Source organism: Thamnophis elegans, chromosome 1 (assembly GCF_009769535.1).
Source record: "Thamnophis elegans isolate rThaEle1 chromosome 1, rThaEle1.pri, whole genome shotgun sequence".
Taxonomy (NCBI): Eukaryota; Metazoa; Chordata; class Lepidosauria; order Squamata; family Colubridae; genus Thamnophis; species Thamnophis elegans.
The window spans coordinates 49,989,509-50,002,015 of NC_045541.1; positions in this window are offsets into that span (position 1 = coordinate 49,989,509).

Here is a 12,507-nt window from a genome sequence, read left to right on the forward strand (position 1 = left end):
GCTGGATTCGCTTAACCACCATGTTATTAATGTAACAACTGCAAGTGATTTGCTTTAACAACTGTGGCAAAAGAGGTCACAAAATTGGGTGCAACTTACTTAACAACCATTTTGCTTAATAACAGAAATTCTAACCTCAGTTGTGGTCATAAGTCAAGAACTATCTGTATCCTGTTCCTTTTCATAACACTGTTTATATCTATGCATAAAGGAAAGTTCTATTTCAGCATATGTTTTGGATTCTCTTTTACAGGTTTTATTCATGCATACATACGTAACATTTGATCTGGTTATAGGTCTTTCAAAGGAACACTATCATACCTACCTAGCAATGTATTCTATAATTTTGCTGTTTATTTGGTTCTTCAAGCAATGGAAAGAAACAGAAAATAAATATAACACTAACCCATAATGTAGTTGGTTTACATTTGTTGCCAATGTAGTTGGTAAGTTTTTGTATGATGGTTAGCATCATGCATAAACTTATCCCAAGAAAGAAACCATGGGTTTTGAGTTTATACTAAGCAGGAAAAAAAAAGATAAGTCATCACTTCAAGTGTGAGATTGAACCCTACCCTAAGTTATCTCAATGCTTTGATTTAAGAGCTTTTTAGAATGAAACATCAGGAGAGAGAGAGAGGTAGAAGGAGGAGGGAGAGGGAGAGAAAGAGGGAAGCATTAGAAGAGCCATCATTGGATGCATTTACAGTCAAGCGTAGCCGAGGCTAAAAGATACAGAAAGTGGATCCCAGCTATCAAAATCCAGAGGGTGGGCAATGGAACCCTGTCAGATCCAGGTAAAAGTCAGAGTTCCCAAATAATCAGGCAAAGCTTGGAGTCAAACCCAGAAGATACAGTCAATCTTCTTGGAGGTTGTTCTCGTATTTAAGCAGAAACTCTTGAAGCCCCCCATTCAAGTGCAGGTGTTACTGATCTTTGCAAGAACTAAGGCATTTGAAAGTAATAACCAATTCCTAAATAAATTGCTATTTCCTAATCCCAGGGTCCTCATACAAATAACCTACCACTTCTCTACCTTTATGTCTTTTCTGTCTCTAAGTGATGTCTGGGTTTCTCTCATAGTCTAAATATTGGAGTCAGGAGTCATGTTACAGGTCTGGGCAGATGGCTTCTGCCAGACTCTGGTTTCCCAGAATCAAAGCTGCCTTTTCTTTCATTGAGTCCCCACTCTTCTTCTTTTGATTGAATATCTATCTGATGGATCTTTGGATGAAAAGGATACGGGTTTCTTCTACCTTTGTGTGGTTTTCAGTGCTATAGATAAATTTATTTCATCAGTGTTACGAACAGGAGACTATACAATGCATTTCACCAGTGATATAATTCAACTATTAACTTGCTCCTATGTAGTTGCCCATCTAATACATGTGACTCTTCTTTCCTTCTTTCTTAAGCAATAAATTCAGTTTACAATTTGTGTTTTATTATAGATGGCAATACATGTATTGGATGCTTAAAAGTTTGAACCATGAATGGATGAATGCCTGGTTCTTGAAGTCAATGATGGCCCCTTGGCCTCAAAATCCATAAAACCTAAATGTTTAAATGCCAGTCTAGAGAGAAGCTATGGATTTGTTTTATTTCAGATTATCAAAACAAACCTCAGAGACAAACAAGTAGCTGAATCTGTTATAACCCCAAATCAGAGGTGCAATTAAGTTAATTAAACTTTGGTTTAAGATTAGATGTTTGCAATCAACAGATCCTTAAGTTAGCTGTTCTGACCCCCCCACCCTTCTCCATCCAGGAACGAAAGTCAAACAGATGTACAAAAGAATGTTTTAATCAGTCCAAGCTCTTGTTGGCTGCAAGCCCAAATAAACAAAGATAATAGCTCTGGCAGAAAGTCCTATAACTCACACCACAATGCAAACCCGGCTTCTCTTATCAAGCTACTTATCCAAGTTGGCTTCTCTCGGTTTGTGAACGCGAACGAGACAAGAACGAGAACGTTGATTTCTGCAACCAGGGCGTGGCACCAGCAGTCTCTTTTATCAGCAGGAGGGGATCTTGATCAGCATCAGCTGTTTGTAATCACTTCCTGTAGTTACTCCGTTGTTCTTTACGCTGAGTAGCTCTGCGCCTGCATGCATCCTGATACAACTCCCAAAGGTTTTCATGAACATTCCCTTTGATCCAATGCTCTGCCGCCACCTGGTGGCCAACCAGTCTCTCCTCGCCCTGCTCGGAGTCGACACCCTGTCCAGGGTCCTCCACCTCCTCCAAGGCCAACTCATAAGCCCCCTCGCTGTCGGAGTCTGGTGACAGCTCTAACAGCTCCTGCCGGGCCACAACAGTTAGCTGTTGAAGTGTAATATATCACTTACTTCAAAGAATGGAAGGAAAGAAAGACCAAGTGATATAGTGGGAAGAATTCTAATGTACAAAGAAGAAGAGGAAGGTTCAAAACACCACTAGGCTCAAAGCTATGACTGACTAGATTATACCCATTAGATTGTTCTTTCTACAGAAGAAGAAAATTGATGTTGCAATGAATATTCTGCCAAGTTTCAACGGGAAGCCATCCAAAAGCAAAATAAAAATAAAATAAAAATAATCTAGTGAGTTTATTGAGTCCTGGATGGTCTTAAGTAGAAAAGTTTTTAAGAAGCCCCTAAAATAATGACCTTTTACTTCCCAGTGACATCCTGGTGCTGCCACCACATTTGTTATAACACTCATCAATTTCTCCTATTTTTAGGAGACAAGAGGATATAAATATTATAAATCAATATGCAATAAACTAATTTTGTTCTACTGAATCTGGCCCACTGCACAGCTGTGTTCAATCAAACATGGTTCATCCAATTTTGGCTATCACATATGGCCTGTTACCTAGAACTAATTTTGGTCAACTGTCCCCAAATTGTCCATCACATCACTTATCTCCTTCTTTGCCTTTAAAACAAGGCATGCACATATATAGTTCCCTTTAAGCAGGAAGTCATAATGCCAAATCAGTGGCATGTTCCTCTGAAATGTAAACCACTGCTAAAAAAAAAAGGTATTTTTCCGGTCATCATGATCATGGTATAGAGAAGATCTCTCAAAACCTGGAGAACACATTTTCATACCCATAGAGGTCAAATCTACAAACTGCCACTGAAAAGGCAGAAGTTCTTGAGTACCATTCTTTAGCAAGATCCCTAGGAAAAATCTCATGTTATATAGGTCCCTAGCTCCTTAAAAGAAATAACAAACATACATGTTGTCACCACAGCTCCCAAGTAAATAAAGATTTACTTCAGGCACATTTATTTAGCATTCAACATTGTTGATTAAATTCCAGTTAAGCTAAGGGAGAAACAGGCTTCCTCCATTTCTAGAGCAGGGAAAAAACCCCACATTTCTTTCTCCATACTTCTAGCAATTTCAGGGCTAATTGCCTTTGAATTTGTAAATGCAGATAATTAGAAGAATTGTATGTAGAAAGGATTAGCTAGCGCATACGCCGAGGAAGTCAAGTATTTGATTCTCCCATTTAATTTTGAACCTAATATCAACTTTAAATAACAGAGAACGCCATAAGATTTATCATCCTCTCCTCTCCAGGGGAAACACAGCTGCTCTGAACCTAATCAGCCACATTCTATCTCCACTGCTCTACACAAATGCTAATGGGGGAACATTGATGTGGCAGAACAAAAATTGATCATAAACACTTCCAGTCAGATGTGGCAACTAAAAATTGCCCTGCACATTCTCAGGAAGATTCAGTGCTCGAGCTGTGCAATGTCTATTAGTCCTCCTCCCTCCTCTTTCTCATGAATAAGAATTAGGAACCATAGGAAATCCCAAAGGCAAGTACGTTAAAAAAAAAAAAGGGAAACCACATAAGCATATGTATGCACCTATAAACCGTGCTCAAAATTAGTATGTGTGGGAATTGTTCTTATGGCAACTTAATATTTTTTACATGCCATATCTACTGTTAGTCATTCTGCAATGATCTATTCTGAAAAACCCAGTGAACACATCAAGGTGCTTTGTATTGGTGTGTCTGCAGTTCAGGACTATTGCCTTGACAGGCAGAATTTCTCTCAGGTCTGGGGCACATGTCTTTCTCAGGGTGGTACCTCCCAACCATGCAGGGGAATGAATGTGGACTATACTGATGAAGGACATGTAGGATAAGAGAATGAGCTGCAAAAGCATGTTAGGCCAATGGAATTATTATGCACAGACAGGTCCCAAGGCAGTCTTCAAACTGGAGTACGCAACAACCTGCTAATGTCTAAAAGAAAAGGAAATACTGATATTTTTAGTCTTCTAATATTGATTCCTGGTCTGAAAATGGAGCAGTGTTCTAAATAAACTAAGACAAATCCACTCACTCCTTTTTGAATGTTCCAGTTCAGGAGTCATGCTCTTGCAACAATTCCATCAGAGATTGGATGAAATTGGGAGATCCACAAATCTCCCATGGCAGGCTATGATAAACCTTGAGAATTATATAAATACTTATGGTTCTTCTGAAAGCAAGTTCCTGGATGTCACATGCAGATCTATTATACTCTCATTGCTTAAGAGTTTCCCACATGCTATACCTTCTTGGCTACTTATAGAGTCATCTGGTGTAAGGCAGAGGAAGGAATCATGTAACAGAGAAGGTGAATAAAATCAGATATGCCAGTTAGGTATGTTCAGTAGGTGGAAATCTAAAGTTTGCGGTAGTGGCGAATATCTGTAGCTCAGGTGGAGATTCATTCTCAGAGCTTGTGGGTTGGTTTTTGAACATTTTGTTACCAGGCTAGTTAACATTTTCAGCTGAAATTTGGAGATGTTAGGGTCAGTGTTCTTCTGCTTATGAGGGCTTTGTGTGGTCAGTAGCTCTTGTGATGGGAGGGTCACATCAGGTGAGGGTCTGGTGATGGGTTTTATGAGGAATCAGGTCAGATCACATAGGTCTGGTGATGAGTCAGGTGTGAGTCATGTCAGATGAGGGTCTTGCCATGGGTCTTATTCTTAGTCCAAATTTAGTGCATATTAATGATTTAGTGCAGATTTAATTTGAAATCTGATTTGGCACGAACTGAGAGAACTAGAGGCTCCAACTAATAGTCAGACAAGAAAAAAAGCAACTATTAGCAATCACATTAGCTGAGTCCACAGTGATCCATTACTTGAACAAATAGTGACCTGCTTTATGTAAATATAAGCCAAGGGTTATAAATCTGTGGCTGGGTTCTCATCACCTAAGCCGAGACCAAGCAAACCACATCATGGCTTAGGACAAGGACAGTCAATCTGTTCAGGATAGGGAAGCCATAACTCAGACAGACTTCATATGTTTTAGAAAATGCAAAAGTCCATGTGGTGATGGGGTGATTTGAATGGACGTGGCTAAATGTTTTTGGCACATTTGAAAGACTTTTTGGGGGAGGAGGGATTGAAGGGTGAGAATGAGAATGGGAGGATATCTCTGGGAGGTGAACTACTCCCATTCCCACCCTTAAACAGCACCATCACCTCAAAACAGCCCAAGATCATGACACAGGAATTCAATCATGTTTGGGAAGTCTCTGGTTCCTTCTGTACTGCTTATCTCTTCTCCTATTTCATATTAAAAGCTGAACCGAGAAATAATTCTTCATACTCTGTATTTTGTCTTGTTTTTTCTTATACACTATATTCTTTATCAGGCTTTGAGTAAACAAATTTCAGGATGATAGATATCACAATTGTGGCAAAATTCCTTTTTTTATTCAAAAATTTTATTACTTTATCAAAATATAAATCACAGAAATATAAAGAAAAGTGAAAACAATGGTAAAATAGGAAAGGGAAAGGGAAAGAGAGAAAAGTACAGGGTAGTGGGGAAAAAGAAAAAAAAAAGCATTGATTTCCAGCTCCTTTTGGTACAGTAGAATAAGGTAATAACATACAGCCTCAGGTTTTTACTTTTATATAATAGTGTATACTAGTCATTTCTATAACAAATTGTGGCAAAATTCCTGATAAAACTTTTTCTGTTGTTTCCTCCTACTTGGCCAGTTGAATTTATGAGTCTTCTTGCAACTAAAGAGAAGGGAAAGTTAATTTAACCGGTTTGTGAGGGGGTTGAATTTTTGATGGTCTCTAATAAATGGTATCAGAATACACAAGAATAACATAATCCTCAGACATTGATGGTGTTAACTATTTTGATAATGAAACATCTGCAAGAAAACCACCCAGCTCAGAAAGCACCAAAGACACCAAAACTGAGAGCAGTTTTCCAATATCTAAGGTGCTGCCACAAAGAAATGGGAGTCAATCTATCCTCCAAAGCACCTGAGGGCACAAGAAGAAGCAACAGATGGAAACTTAACAAAGAGACATCGAACCTAAAAATAAGGAGAAATTTCTTGACAGTAATAACAATTAATCACTGGAATGGCTTGCTTTCAGAAGTTGAAGGTCCTTCATTACGAGGTTTCTAAGAAGAGATTGCACAGCCATTTATCTGATATGGTATAGGGCAGTGATGACAAACCTTTTTTGGCTCGTGTGCCATAAGCGGGGGAGCGCAGGGGGGTCGTGCGTGGGTGTGCAACACCCATAATGCAATGTGCAACCCCCCTCAGCACGCAGGCGGGCATGACAGGTGCTCCCCCATTTTTTACATGCTTTTTTCGCCCTCCCCAGGCTCCAGAGGATTTACAGGCACCTGGGGAGGGTGAAAATAGCATCCCCCCCCCCCAGAGGCCCTCTGGAGGTTTCAGGAGCTTCACTGAAGCCTCCAGAGGGCTTAAACCGGCCTTAAATCTGTTCCCAAACTTCCGGTTTGCCTGTAGGACCAGTTTTTTTGCATTCCAGAGGCTTCAGGGAAGCTCCTGAAGCCTCTGGAGGCCCTCTGGGGGGCAGGGGGGTTGTTTTTGCCCTCTCCAGGCTCCTATAAAACCTCTGGAGCCTGGGTAGGGTGAAAAATGGCTTAAAAGAGGCTGAACTCAGCTGGCCAGCGCGCACATGCGCCCTGGCCAGCTGACGGGGCAACGCCTCGCGTGCCCTGACAAATGACTCCGCATGCCACCTCTGCATACCATCCCAGGTATAGGGTCTCACATTTGTGGGTTGGATTAGACCTTCAAGGTCCCTTCCAACTCTGTTATTCTGTTAATTCTCTATACACAAATGTGTAAATATTTATAGATAATGGCAATCATTTTCATGCTGAATGTTAAAGACATAAGAGCAACAATTGTGTTATTTTTCTAATCATCTGGCAAGCTCCGTGGAACTAATATCCACCCTATCCAGCCAACAGTAGGATAACAACTTTTATTGCCAATATCTAATTTTGCTTCATTCTGGAAAAAGAAATAAGGCTGCATATTGCCTTGCATTGTTTGCCAAAATTAAGTAGATATTAGAAATACAAACAAAACTTCACTTTGGCATGCAAAAAAACCCCATGCTTTTGTGCTGCAAGATAGAACCGTTCTGTTAAAAGCATCTTTGGTATAAACAGGCATTTTTATGCCAACATCTTTAAAAGAGAAAACTGGCTTTGTGCTCTGCTAGATTTTAATGAGGATTTGAAGCCAGGGTCAGAGGTATATTTCTTCTTGTTTCTGCCTCTCCATCCCCACCCCCACTCTCACTCCCCCACTAGACTAACGAGGAAAGTGGCAGACACTGAAACACTTCACAGTTGAGTAATTTCCAAGGCATCAGGAATCGCACGAGTCACAGAGGCACACACTGGTGAAACACACACGCACACACATCCTGATGCAAACTATACAATAAACATAGACTGGGTGTGCTGCCCAGAATAAGTTATCACCACTAGGATAGAGATCTTGGGGTAAACTCCCATAGGAAATTTAAACCAAAAGAGTCAATTTAAAGCATCCCTAGCAGTGCATTCAATTAAAATTAAATCTTAAAAAAAGGCAATGTGTAGGAGGGAGATCAGCTGTTTCTTCACTACACCAGCTGCCCAAAGGAAAAAGGAGGAACTAACTGGCTATGACCGTGAACCAGTGATGTCTGTGAGCAGTTTGCAAATGGCTAAGGTAGTACCTATTTTTAGTTACCGAAGAAATAAAGGAAGGAGTCAATTTCCATTCATTCTACAGGAAGGAAAATTGATTTAATATTTAATTATCTGTCACACATTGTTCAACCTGGTTCAAATATTATGCTAAATGAGAATTTTAGGTAGAGCAGCCTAAATAGATCTGGAGAATGCTAAGTTAGGGCAAGCTGTTGGGTATGGATGACATATAGCTTCCTCAAGATTTTGAAGTAAACAAACAATTCCAAAACAATTTATAATTCAATTCTAATCCATGGAAGTCTTAACAAATTAGTTTTTGCATTGCTAAATTTAAGCTCCTCTGTTCAATGTCCCCCTTTCTCAAGAGAATAAATGACCTCACTTACTTTGAAACCTGGCTCCCTCAACTATTTTGATTACCTGCCATAGAATACAGAATACAGTCCTTAATAGAAAATAAATTACTCTTCTCTGCAATAAATGAAATCCACAATAAAATGCAAAGCACTAAACTGTCTAACGAATAAACTGAATATTTGTGTCTTAATTATATTCCTATCTGTTACAAATATTTAAAATGAAATCTATAGGTTGCTGTCCTATTGTTCATATGAAGCATTACATACACACCTCTTTAAAAGGTAAACCATTTTACATATATTAAAAATGTACCTGATCTTTGCATTTAAATGCATCCTCTAACAGATCACATATGGTACACAGAAGGGAATTTCTCTTTTCTGCACTTTGTTTTCTACTTACTTTGTGGGATGACACCCCTTTCCTTTATTACATCTCTGCAGTAAAATATGACTGGAGGTAATTTAAAAAATCTGCTTTGTCCTAAGCACATTAAAAAGGAAGAATGTGTGTGACATTATAGCTTTTTTACCCTTTCCCTTTTGCCGTTTTCACAGAGTGGACACAGTATCGTTAGCTGGGTTCCCCCTTGCTAAGCCATGGTTTGCGTAATCTTGGCTTGTTATAAAAGCCATATTGCTGGATTTGGATATCTCACTTTGTAAGAATTTAAATTACATTGTACTTAAGGCTTAATACACTGGGTTTAATGTAACCTGCTTCAGTCTTCCTTAATTCCTCATCCTCCAGATAAGGTAGATTACAGCTCCAGAATTCCTAGTCAGAAGAGCCAATGACCATGATGGTTTGAAATTTTGGGACTTGTAGACCAATTTAGGTTGGTCTAAGACCATGATAAAGATTTAATTGGATGTTTCATTTGCAGGAAAATACTTTACTCCATTTTAACTGTGACGGAATCCATTCTCTAGCATTTTTAATTTTTTCCACTTTGTTATACACAAATAGTCTATTTATGTACCTGCCTTGAGCTGGCAAGCTAGAAATTCAATTCTCTATATAAATGAAAGAATTAATATTTCTGTAACACAGAGCACTACAGCACTGACGATGCTTAGCAGTAAGTCTATTCCTAGAAAGGTGATAGGTCTTATTCACAAATGACACACTGGCGCTTTGATAAATTCATAACAACTTGAAAAGGAGTTTCTTGGGACACCATTCTGTTATTCATCTGGTCTTAGGTTTTCATTTTCCCTAGTCCTGTGGCTGGTCTCTTAATATTTCATTAGTATTTATAGGACATTATAAGCTGATTACTCATTTTTCCTACTTCTCTAACATCCCAAAGGATAAACAAAGCCCACATACTATCATGCAATAAAAAAATAAGTTTATATATTTTTACTATATTATCTCAGTGCCACTATCTGACAATTGAGGGTGAGGGAATACTGTAAAGTCATATTCCATGGCAGGCATAAGGCTTATCAGTTTATTTTCCTTTGACCTTCTGCTGTAGAAAATTAATTCACACAAGCTCTCCTTGCACTTCAAACATTAGGAGTAGCGGAAAAATAATGTTAGTGCTAGTGAATATAATCTCTGCAGGAAAGCTGTGCAATTATTCAGAGGTCTAATCTTATCTCTTATTTCCTTTCTTTTTTTTTAATGGCAAGTCTCCATTTCAGCACATTAGATATATTGGGCTATTGCCCTACATCTTCCAAGTACAGTAAATAAATGCAGCTAAGTGCCACAAAGAGTGAAAGAGCTTATAATGGGAAGTGTGAAGAGACACCCATGCCATTCATCATTCTGCTCTGTCCAATATTGGGGCTCTTTTTATCAGTGGTAGCCGTAGTCATGTCATCACCTCTGGTATAAATCTTCTGTCACCAGCTGTCGTTTCTATACCCTATTAAACCCATGCTCTCCTATAATCACCAAGTGACCTTTGGATGTCTTTCATTAACCCCTGACCTTAACCTTGCCAGTGTCCTGTTGGTGGGTAAATCTATGACATGACATTTGCCTATAACCTTACATTTATCTCCATTTATTAATTTGTGCCTTTTCAGTGATTGCTCCCAAGTTGAAACCTGGTAGGAATTTTAGATAAGAGTGTATTTAATGTCCTTGAGCGTAATAAGCTTTGGGCATACAATATATGCACTTCATTCTTACAGAATATCCTAGGTGATGCTAGTAATATTTCTTACCAACACACACATATAACCCTCTGACCCTGGAAGGCGACTTCATGATGACAAGTGATGTCAATTATTTCTGACCGTAAAACTAGAATTCTGCTTTAGAAAACAAAAAGGCACCATCTATTAGGAAGCTGTGGTACCATGTCACTCAGTGAAAAGGACTTGTGCAAGAAGTTTTCTGTTGTGTATCATTTTAGCTACTCCTCCTTTCCATGGTTTGATTAATCGATGCTTGTGGTGTAAAAATTTTACTTGTATGCCTGTGACACATTTAAATTTTGGATGTGGAAATGTGATTCTGTAGTGTGTGAGACTGCATCCTTTGATGGACCTTTTTAAAAATGATATTTGCAGAAGGAAGGCTGCTTCATCCCTAAAGCAGATAATTAGATAGGAGCCTGAGTCCAACTCAGCTCCTGGTGACTGTATAAAGAAATGTCTCCTCCTCCTCTTCTTTTTTCTCTTCCCCTTCTTCGTCCTCCTCCTCTTCCCCTTTTTCTTCTTCCTCTTCTCCTTCTCCTTCTTCTTTTTCCCCTACTTCTTCCTCTTCCCCTTCTTCTTCTCCTCCTTCTCCTCCTCCAGTTAACAGTTGTAAACTCCTTTATGAAACAGGGCCTGTTTATTTGTGAGACTGTGTCAATCCAATTACTTTTGCCAGTCATCTTGCGGGACCTAGGAAGCATGCATTCCCTGTGGTACAAGCATTGTGAAACAATACCCCCTAGAGAGTGGGATGGCTCCCACCTGGATGACATGCAGGAAGTTATAAATACCTGGCTATTTCCTAGGCAAGGCAGGGTGATGCACAAATCCTTTTGGTAAGGGCTTTCTGTGTTTTACATTTTGTTCTTGATTTTTCATTGATTTTTTTTTTACTGCTTTTTATACTTTTCCTACTGTTTTAGCTGTAGATCACCATTGCTGTAAACTATGAGTTGCTGGCAGTCAAACAACCTCCAAATTGTCCAAATAAATAAATACCTTGGAACTATGATGTAATGAATAATGAATGAAGATACAACAGGAGTGCACAAAGTATTTTTTTAAAAAATATTCCATAGTTGATATAGCAAAATATTTAGTTCTTGTAAAATTATTTGTTATTCTGTCTACTACACTAATAACTATAGTTGGTCTGAGCAATTTTTCTGTATCTACTAATTATGCAATTCATCTTTTTTGTTATTTACATAGTCTGCATTTACTGTTGTTTCATAACACATTCAATCTTGATTTTATCACATTTGTTTCTACTGCAGAAAATTAATCTTCCTGCTTCCTTCTTGATAGTGCCAGCTGGCAATGATTCCAAATTCCTGGTGTTGTCCACTTTATGTTCAATTTCTTTTTTTACATTCCCACGCAGTGGTTTACTTCTCCAATTCTCTAGTTTTCAAATACTTGAAAATACTCTCATCTTTTTAAATTCTGCTGCTACTTTCAGGAAGATTTTTTTCCTCAAACTTCTCATCCCTTGTCTCTATGTAATAATTTAACCTGCACTTTTTATTCTTCAATTGTCTGCTTCACCTTCAATAAACTATTCCTTCCAATATAGGTTAAATATACAGTCAATAAAGTTCATGGATGCACTGTTACCTGGTTCCAGAGCCTCTAATTTAAATTGTTCAATTTAAGCTATGTCCAGGTTACCATACCAGTGGCATGTTGCCTATATATTTATGGCTTTCATTGTATCCTTACCATTTATCTTTGAATTTAGAACTTTTAGAACTTGTTTGAAATATTCTGAACTTTTCCTATCTTCTCTAGTATAATTGAACTTAACAATAAATAAGCTACTACCAGCATAACTCCTAGTATCATTAAAGCAACAGGCTCCCTCACGACAACAGGCTAATGGTCCATGAGGGGAGTGGACTGCTCTGATCCTCATAATAATTACTGCTATTTATGTGTCTTTTCTCCTTGAAATGCAGCATCTGTCCTCCAGCTGTACTGGAC